A 9,154-nucleotide genomic window follows, 5' to 3' on the forward strand; every position below is an offset into this window, starting at 1 on the left:
TTAGAGGTAGGTGGCGGGTCCTTAAAAACGATTTCAGGGACTTAGGCAGGAAGCTTAAAACTAGGACCTCCAAGGTGATATTTTCCGAAATATTACCTGTACCACGAGACACACCTAAGAGACAGCGGGAGATTAGGGAGGTAAATAAGTGGCTCAAGAGCTGGTGTAGGGTAGAGGGGTTTGGGTTCATGGAGAAGTGGGCCGACTTCTCGGTCGGTTACAGGCTCTACGGTAGGGACGGGCTGCATCTCAATGGGGAGGGTGCAGCTGTGCTGGGGGAGAAGATGGCTAAGAGGTTGGAGGAGTGTTTAAACTAGGGACTGGGGGGAGGGCAACTACAATATAGTAAGTGAAGACAGAGTAGATGGAGAGCTGGGCGTAGATTATGGAACTGGGGGTGGAGCTGCGGGAGGGGTTAGAATAGTCACTAGTGATAAAAGGAAAGGGAATATGGACAAATATATTAAATATATGTATACTAATGCTCGAAGCCTCACTAATAAAGCTGAGGAATTAGAACTCATAATGGTTGAAGAGAAATATGATATAGTGGGGATAAGCGAGACATGGCTGGATGAGAATTATGACCGGGCTGTTAATATCCAGGGTTATAGTCTATTCAGAAATGACCGTAAAAATAAGAAAGGGGGAGGGGTCTGTCTATATGTTAAATCCTGCCTTAAGCCCATTCTGCGGGAGGATGTAAGTGATAATAATGTGGAGTCTCTTTGGGTAGAAATAAGTGGAGGGACGAAGAATAATAAAATTCTTATAGGAGTGAGTTATAAACCTCCAAACATAGTGGAAGAATCAGAAAATGTTCTTATAAGACAAATAGATGTGGCAGCGAAGCAGGGGGAAGTCATTATTATGGGGGACTTTAACTACCCAAATATAAACTGGAAAGCAGAAACCTGCAGCTCCAGGAAGGGAAGCGGGTTTTTGGAAATAGTAAAAGATAATTACCTTTCCCAACTAGTACAGGAACCAACAAGAGGGGGGGGGGCCTTCTGGACCTGATCTTAACCAATAGGCCCGACAGAATATCAAAAATAGAGGTGGGGGGTCACCTAGGTAATAGTGACCATAATATAGTAAGTTTTCAATTATCCTTCAATAAAATTATTAGTAGAGGGGCAACAAAAACATTGAATTTCAGGAAGGCTAATTTCCAAAAACTAAGAGAGGACCTTGGCAACATAGACTGGGACAATGCCTTTAGAAATAAAAGTACACAAGAGAAATGGGACATATTTGAGAGCATCCTGGGTAAATCGTGTGAACGACACATACCATATGGGAATAAACATAGTAGAAATAGGAGAAATCCAATGTGGTTAACTTCAGCTGTAAGAGGTGCAATAAATGATAAGAAACAAGCATTCAGACTACTAAAACAAGAAGGTAGTGGGGAAGCATTGAGCAACTATAGACAAAAGAATAGAATGTGTAAAATGCTAATAAGCAAAGAAGCAAAAATAGCAACAGAAAGAAGGATAGCCACAGAAAGTAAAACAAATCCCAAAATGTTCTTCACCTATATAAATAACAAAAGACTTAAAACCGAAAATGTTGGTCCCCTCAAAAATAATCTGGGTGTAATAGTGGAGGGGGAAAAGGCTTATCTACTAAATACATTCTTCTCTACTGTATTCACAGAGGAGAATCCCATAACAGAGGACATGACTAGGGATAATGGTAATCCTCCCATAAATCTCACCTGCCTAACACAACAAGAAGTGGGGAAACGCCTTAAAAACATTAAAATCACCGGGCCCAGAAGGTATCCATCCTAGAGTTTTGCAAGAATTAAATACTGTGTTGGACAGACCGTTGTTCATATTATTTAAAGATTCTATTACGACAGGAATTGTTCCACAGGACTGGCACATAGCTAATGTGGTACCAATATTCAAGAAGGGGTCAAGGAGTGATCCTGGAAACTACAGACCTGTAAGTCTAACATCTATAGTAGGTAAAGTATTTGAGGGGCTTGTAAGAGATGCTATACTGGAGTATCTTAATGAAAATAATCTTATGACGCAGCATCAGCATGGATTTATGAGAGATCGATCCTGCCAGACTAATCTGATCAGCTTCTATGAAGAGGTAAGTTATAGACTGGACCTGGGGGAGGCTGTGGATGTTGTGTATCTGGACTTTTCAAAGGCATTTGATACTGTGCCGCATGAAAGGTTGGTCTACAAAATGAGGATGCTGGGACTTGGGGAAAACGTATGCAAATGGGTAAGTAACTGGTTGTGTGATAGAAAACAGAGGGTGGTCATTGATGGAAAATTTTCAGATTGGGTTTTAGTTACTAGTGGGGTACCACAGGGGTCAGTGTTGGGTCCACTTCTTTTTAATATTTTTATTAATGATCTTGTAGAGGGGCTACAGAGTAGAATCTCCATTTTTGCAGATGATACTAAGCTGGGTAAAGTAATCAGTACAGAGGAGGATAATATCATATTACAGAGGGATTTGGAGAAGCTAGAGGCTTGGGCGGTAAAATGGCAAATGAAGTTTAATGTGGATAAATGTAAGGTTATGCATTTGGACCATAGAAATAATAAGTACAGTTATGTGCTAAATAATAAAACACTGGGTAAAATTACTTCCGAAAAGGACCTGGGGGTATTGGTGGACAGTAAACTCAACTTTAGTGATCAGTGCCAGGCAGCAGCTGCCAAGGCTAATAAAATAATGGGATGCATCAGAAGAGGTATAGATGCTAAAGATGAGAACACAGTTTTGCCTCTTTATAAATCACTAGTCAGACTACACATGGAATACTGTTTACAGTTTTGGGCACCGATATATAAGAAGGACATAGGTGAACTGGAGCGGGTGCAGAGGAGGGCCACAAAGGTCATTAAGGGAATGGGTGGGTTACAGGACCAGGACAGGTTATCACGCTTGGGGTTATTTACGCTAGAAAAAAAACGTCTTAGGGGCGATCTGATCACAATGTACAAATATATGAATGGACAGTACAGAGATCTTTGTAGTGGTCTTTTTACTCCTAGGTCTGTTACCATGACAAGGGGGCATCCTCTACATCTAGAGGAAAGAAGATTTCATCATCAGCATCGACGCGGGTTCTTTACTGTACGAGCGGTAAGACTGTGGAACTCTCTGCCACATGAGGCTGTCATGGCTGATTCATTAAATAAGTTCAAGGGAGGCCTGGATGCTTTTCTTGAGCAATATAATATTACAAATTATGGGCATTAGATTTCTGGTGATACGTTGATCCGGGGATTTTTTTCCCAGTGGTGGCGTGGTTGTCGTCTGCCTCGTGGGTTTTTTTTTCCTTCCTGGATCAACACAGTAGGATTTCCCTAGGTTGAACCCGATGGACTCTTGTCTTCTTTCAACCTTATTTACTATGTTACTATGTTACTAGTACTCTTGAAACGCGTTATATGTGCATTACCTAATAAAATTTGTATTTTTATACCTTATACTCCACCTCTGAATACTTTGTGGGGCAGCTCTGGTCATCATTTGGGTACGGCTGGCTCCAGCCATTTGCTTTTCTTCTATTTGTTTTTAGTCTATACGGGCCCCTTTTTTGCAGCCTCACTCTACATTGGAAGGACCCCCACCTGTACCACCCTTCTTCTCGCTTACCCTGGCATCAGGGTGATATGCATAAAGCCCAAGGGGCAACAAGGTGAGCCTGGAAACTTTCCTTTCCTCATCCACACCTACGGTATCACACAAGGCGCCGCCCTCTGCCTGCTTTTTCTCCCTCTCGCTGCACATTAATTATGCTAGGGAAGGAAGTCACATGGGTGGAGGAGGTGCAAGAGCCTTTCGTGTTGGATATTGTGGAGGAAGGACGCAAGCTAGATAGCTCTCTACCGCATGGGTAGGAGGCAAGACACAGTTCACAGTTTCTTCTCAGTAATGTTACACAACACTATGCAGTGCTTAACCCCTTCTAAGAGAGGACAAGTCTTAGACAACCTCAACCCACGCCGTGGACAAGGATAGTAACAGAGCAGGACAGTATCCACAGACAACACTAAGCTAGGAACTTATCCAGATAGAGCAAAGTTGCGATAAGCCTAGGAACTCTATCTCGCAGCGTGGGTGTCAGCCAGAAACCCTCAGCATTCCGCTGATCCCAGGTAACAAGGTCTGTGGCCTGGGTACTGTGTTCAGCCGAGTTTAGTGGGCATGTGGTGCGACAACTATTCAAGGTCAATACACGGGCACAGGTGTTCTTCTGCTTCAAAGTATTCTACCTCATCCTCCAACATCCCCGCAGAGCACAGTACTACTTGGGTTGTGACTCTCACGACATCCTCCTCTCTGCTACTCTTCTTTTTTGTATCACTCAGTACACAACTCAGTCAGCATGACTGTACTCTACACTGTATTCCTACTACAGATTTGGTTGCTGTGTTGTCAAGTATTTGTCTGGAACAGGGGGTAAAAGATAGAAGTACAAAGTCTAGAGCTGGGTGGAGATACATCCCATGGATAGTAAAGTACTGTAAAATGCAATATTGATGGAAATAAGTGAATTAAGCTACACCTAATTTAAGTAACCTTGGAGGGAATGGGCATCACAAGCCTCTATCTAATAATTTTATGTGGATCTTTGTATGTATAAGCTATTTGTTAATAAATAGTAATAAAAAAAATAAAAATTTGTCTGGAACTATTGTCAAGTGTATTATCATGTGCTTTATGAAGCGAAACCTCATAATCGTCTAACCTTGCCTCAAGCATGTATCTTCTTAGAAAAACAAGTTATTTAAGTTAAATAGACTCTGTGATCTTTTGCTTTACACCGACACAGTACACCACCTACCCTTGGGACACTTCCCCTTTCTGTGGGTGGCAGATCCAATAGTCCGGGAGTGTCACTACACCACTCTGGCCATCCATGATCACTCCATCCCAAGGGACCCCGTAGCAACCCTGCAGGACACTGACCACAGGGGCAAAAGGTACAACCGGCCTTGTAAAATAAAAGCAGGCGTGCCATCACACGTGTGCCTTCCCGGCACTGGCGTCCTGAAGTAATACTCCAAGGTCCGGCTGTATCTCGTCCAACCACCTCCGGTGTGGAGTCACACTTTACCATCTGGCAAGTGACCAGCCGCTCCTCTGATATAACATCACCCCGGGGGTACACCACAATTGCTGAGACACATTTACCGACCATTCGGCAGGGTAAGAGAGCTGTTTAGGATTACTGTGCCAAATTTAGGCGTCATAGTGTGACCATCAGGTGGTGTGATGCCACGCTGAAAGCATTATTAAAGATGCCTGGACAGGTCATCCAGATCCCCTTACCCTGAAGCAGGCCATGTCTTTGGTGGTACAGATTGACCGCACACTCAGGGATAGGCAAAAAGAGAAAGCAGGCCCTAACTTTCCTGAACCTTCTGTCCATTCATCTTTTTCTTTGAAAAAAAAAATAACTATTTCACCCCCTGAAATTTTGGAGGTTGAGCCCATGCAACTGGAATTATGGATGTCAGGACCAGACGTGAACACCGGAGATTATATGGACTCTGTTTCTTCTGCGGTGATGGCGGACACTTAATTTCCCACTGTCCCAAGCGGCCAGAACATCAGCGTCCAGGTACCTCAAAGTGGTATGGGTGTGCATTGTAACTCTGCTGAGCCTAATGTGGTATCTATGTGTTCAGTTGAAAATGACACTGATCTTGAGTAACTGCAACGTGGAAGCTGAGTCTGTGTCTGATGCCAGTGTAATTATAGTGCTTGAAAATCCCTTTCTTCTTCTTCTTCTTCTTCTCCTTCTCCTTCTCCTTCTCCGCGTAATACAGCCCAAACCACTTTGCGCACAGACTCCGTTCAAACTGCGTTTCGAAGCCCTCGGCCGTGTAAGGTGTGCTAAAGAACCCGATTTTCCCATAGAAAATAATAGCCCATTGGAAATAATGCTAACAGCCAATCACAGCACATATGCAAAGAGATGAAATATAGCAGCCTATAGGAACTCTAAGGTCTTGTCAGGCAATGTATCACACCATCCACAGTCACATGTCCACTATTGGCCAATAGAAGATGTAATATATGGAAGGTCCTTAACGATTTTGTCTCACTGACATGAGTAAGATTGTCATGGTAACCGAGCAATGATCTTTACCATTATAAGTAGCAGAGTTCAGTCAGTAAAATAGCAGAGCTGAGGAAGCCATGTAGCAGGGACGGTACCCAAGCCGCTCTTAAAGAGACGGTACCCAAGCAGCTCTTAAAGGGACGGTACCCAAGCCGCTCTTAAAGGGACTGTACCCAAGCCGCTCTTAAAGGGACAGTACACAAGCCGCAATTAAAAGGGCAGTACCCTAGCAGCTCTTAAAGGGATGGTACCCAAGCCACTCTTAAAGGGACGGGAAATGAGTACATTTAAGAGTGACCTGGGTATCTTTAAGAGCGACATGGTCCCTTTAAGAGCGAAATGGGTCCCTTTAAGAGCAAAATGGATCCTTTTAAGAGCGACCTGGGTCCCTTTTAAGAGCGACCTGGGTCCCTTTAAAGAGCGACCTGGGTCCCTTTAAAGAGAGACCTGGGTTTCCTTTAAAGAGCGACCTGGGTCCCTTTAAGAGCGACCTGGGTCCCTTTAAGAGCGACCTGGGTTCCTTTTAGAGTGAAATATGTCCCTTTAAGAGCGAAATATGTCCCTTTAAAAGCAAAATATGTCCCTTTAAGAGCAAAATGGATCCTTTTAAGAGCGTCCTGGGTCCCTTTTAAGAGCGACCTGGGTCCCTTTTAAGAGCGACCTGGGTCCCTTTTAAGAGCGACCTGGGTCCCTTTTAAGAGCGACCTGGTTCCCTTTTAAGAGCGACCTGGGTCTCTTGAAAAAGCGACCTGGGTCTCTTGAAAAAGCGACCTGGGTCCCTTTAAAGAGCGACCTGGGTCCCTTTAAAGAGAGACCTGGGTTTCCTTTAAAGAGCGACCTGGGTCCCTTTAAGAGCGACCTGGGTCCCTTTAAGAGCGACCTGGGTTCCTTTTAGAGTGAAATATGTCCCTTTAAGAGCGAAATATGTCCCTTTAAAAGCAAAATATGTCCCTTTAAGAGCAAAATGGATCCTTTTAAGAGCGTCCTGGGTCCCTTTTAAGAGCGACCTGGGTCCCTTTTAAGAGCGACCTGGGTCCCTTTTAAGAGCGACCTGGTTCCCTTTTAAGAGCGACCTGGGTCTCTTGAAAAAGCGACCTGGGTCCCTTTAAGAGCGACCTGGGTCCCTTTAAGAGCGAAATGGGTCCCTTTAAGAGCCACCTGGGTCCCTTTAAGAGCCACCTGGGTCCCTTTAACCCTTTAAGGACAGGGCCCATTTTCGTTTTTGGTTTTTCCTCCTTGTGCTTAAAAGGCCATAGCACTTGCATTTTTCCACCTAGAAATCCACATGAGACCTTACCTTATTTTTTGCGTCACTAATTGTACTTTGCAATGACAGGCTGAATTTTTGCATTAAGTACACTGCGAAACCATAAAAAAAAATTCAAAAAGTGTGGTGAAATTGAAAAAAAAAAAAAGCATTTCTTTTATTTGGGGGGTATTTGTTTTTACACCATTCGCCCTGGGGTAAAACTGACTTTTTATGCATGTTCCTCAAGTCGTTACGAATAAAACGATATATAACATGTATAACTTATATTGTATCTGATGGCCTGTAAAAAATTCAAACCATTGTTAACAAATATACGTTCCTTAAAACCGCTCCATTCCCAGGCTTATAACGCTTTTATCCTTTGGTCTATGGGGCTGTGTCAGGTGTCATTTTTTGCGCCATGATGTGATCTTTCTATCGGTACCTTGATTGCGCATATACGACTTTTTGATTGCTTTTTATTACATTTTTTCTGGATTCGATGCGACCAAAAATGCGCAATTTTGCACTTTGGGATTTTTTTGCGCTGACGCCGTTTACCGTGCGAGATCAGGAATGTGATTAATTAATAGTTCGGGCGATTACGCACGCGGCGATACCAAACATGTTTATTTATTTACTTTTATTTAAAATATGGGAAATGGTGATTCAAACTTTTATTAGGGGAGGGGGCTTTTGGGCTTTTTATTGACAACAATACTTTTTCTTTTTTTTACACATATACTAGAAGCCCCCCTGGGGTTAGGGTTATTCCCCCCTGGGGTTAGGGTTATTCCCCCCCCCTGGGGTTAGGGTTATTCCCCCCCCCCCCTTGGGGTTAGGGTTATTCCCCCCCCCCCTTGGGGTTAGGGTTATTCCCCCCCACCTGGGGTTAGGGTTATTCCCCCCCCTGGAGTTAGGGTTATTCCCCCTTGGGGTTAGGGTTATTCCCCCTGGGGTTAGGGTTACCTGAGCGACCTGGGTCCCTTTAAGAGCGACCCGAGTCCCTTTAAGAGAGAAATATGTCCCTTTAAGAGCGACCTGGGTCTTTTTAAGAGCGACCTGAATCCCTTTAAAGAGCAAAAAGGGTCCCTTTTACCCCTTAGTGACCGCCATGCTGCCTTTTTACGGCGGCCACTAATGGGCTTTATTCCGATGCGTACGCCTTTTAACGGCGGGCGCATCGGAATAAATTACCGCCCGGCGGCGGCTGCAGGACGGGGGATCAGCGGTCAGTGTGACAGCTGACCCCCTCCTGTAACTGCCCGGAGCGGAGGATTCTCCGCTCTGGGCAGTTTAACCCGTTAAATGCCGCTGTCAAACCATGACAGCGGCCTCTAACGGGTCCCTGTGGATCCCGGCCGGCGCCGTGGGTCACTTACGTGATCGCGATGTCCCGCGGCGCTGTCCAGGGTCCCGATGTCTCCATGGTGATCCCGAGGTCCTAATGAAGGTCTCCGGGGTCACCATGGAGATGCCTCATGCTGACAGGGGTGGCCGTGGCTACTGCCTGTCAGCATGAGGCATGATACAATACACTGCAGTACATCAGGTACTGCAATGTATTGTATCAGTGATCTAAGTATTTTACACTAGTATACAGTAATGTACACTAGTGTAAAAGTAAAAAAAAAGTAAATAAAAATGTGCACCAAACACAACACAGCCCCCCCAATAATAAAATTGTTTACATTCCCCATTCACTATAAAACATGACATAAGTGATCAAAAACACAAATCCTATACATATTTGGTATCGTTACGTCCGTAATGACCCAATCTATAAAACTATA

The sequence above is a fragment of the Dendropsophus ebraccatus genome, chromosome 7 (assembly GCF_027789765.1).
Source record: "Dendropsophus ebraccatus isolate aDenEbr1 chromosome 7, aDenEbr1.pat, whole genome shotgun sequence".
Classification (NCBI taxonomy): domain Eukaryota; kingdom Metazoa; phylum Chordata; class Amphibia; order Anura; family Hylidae; genus Dendropsophus; species Dendropsophus ebraccatus.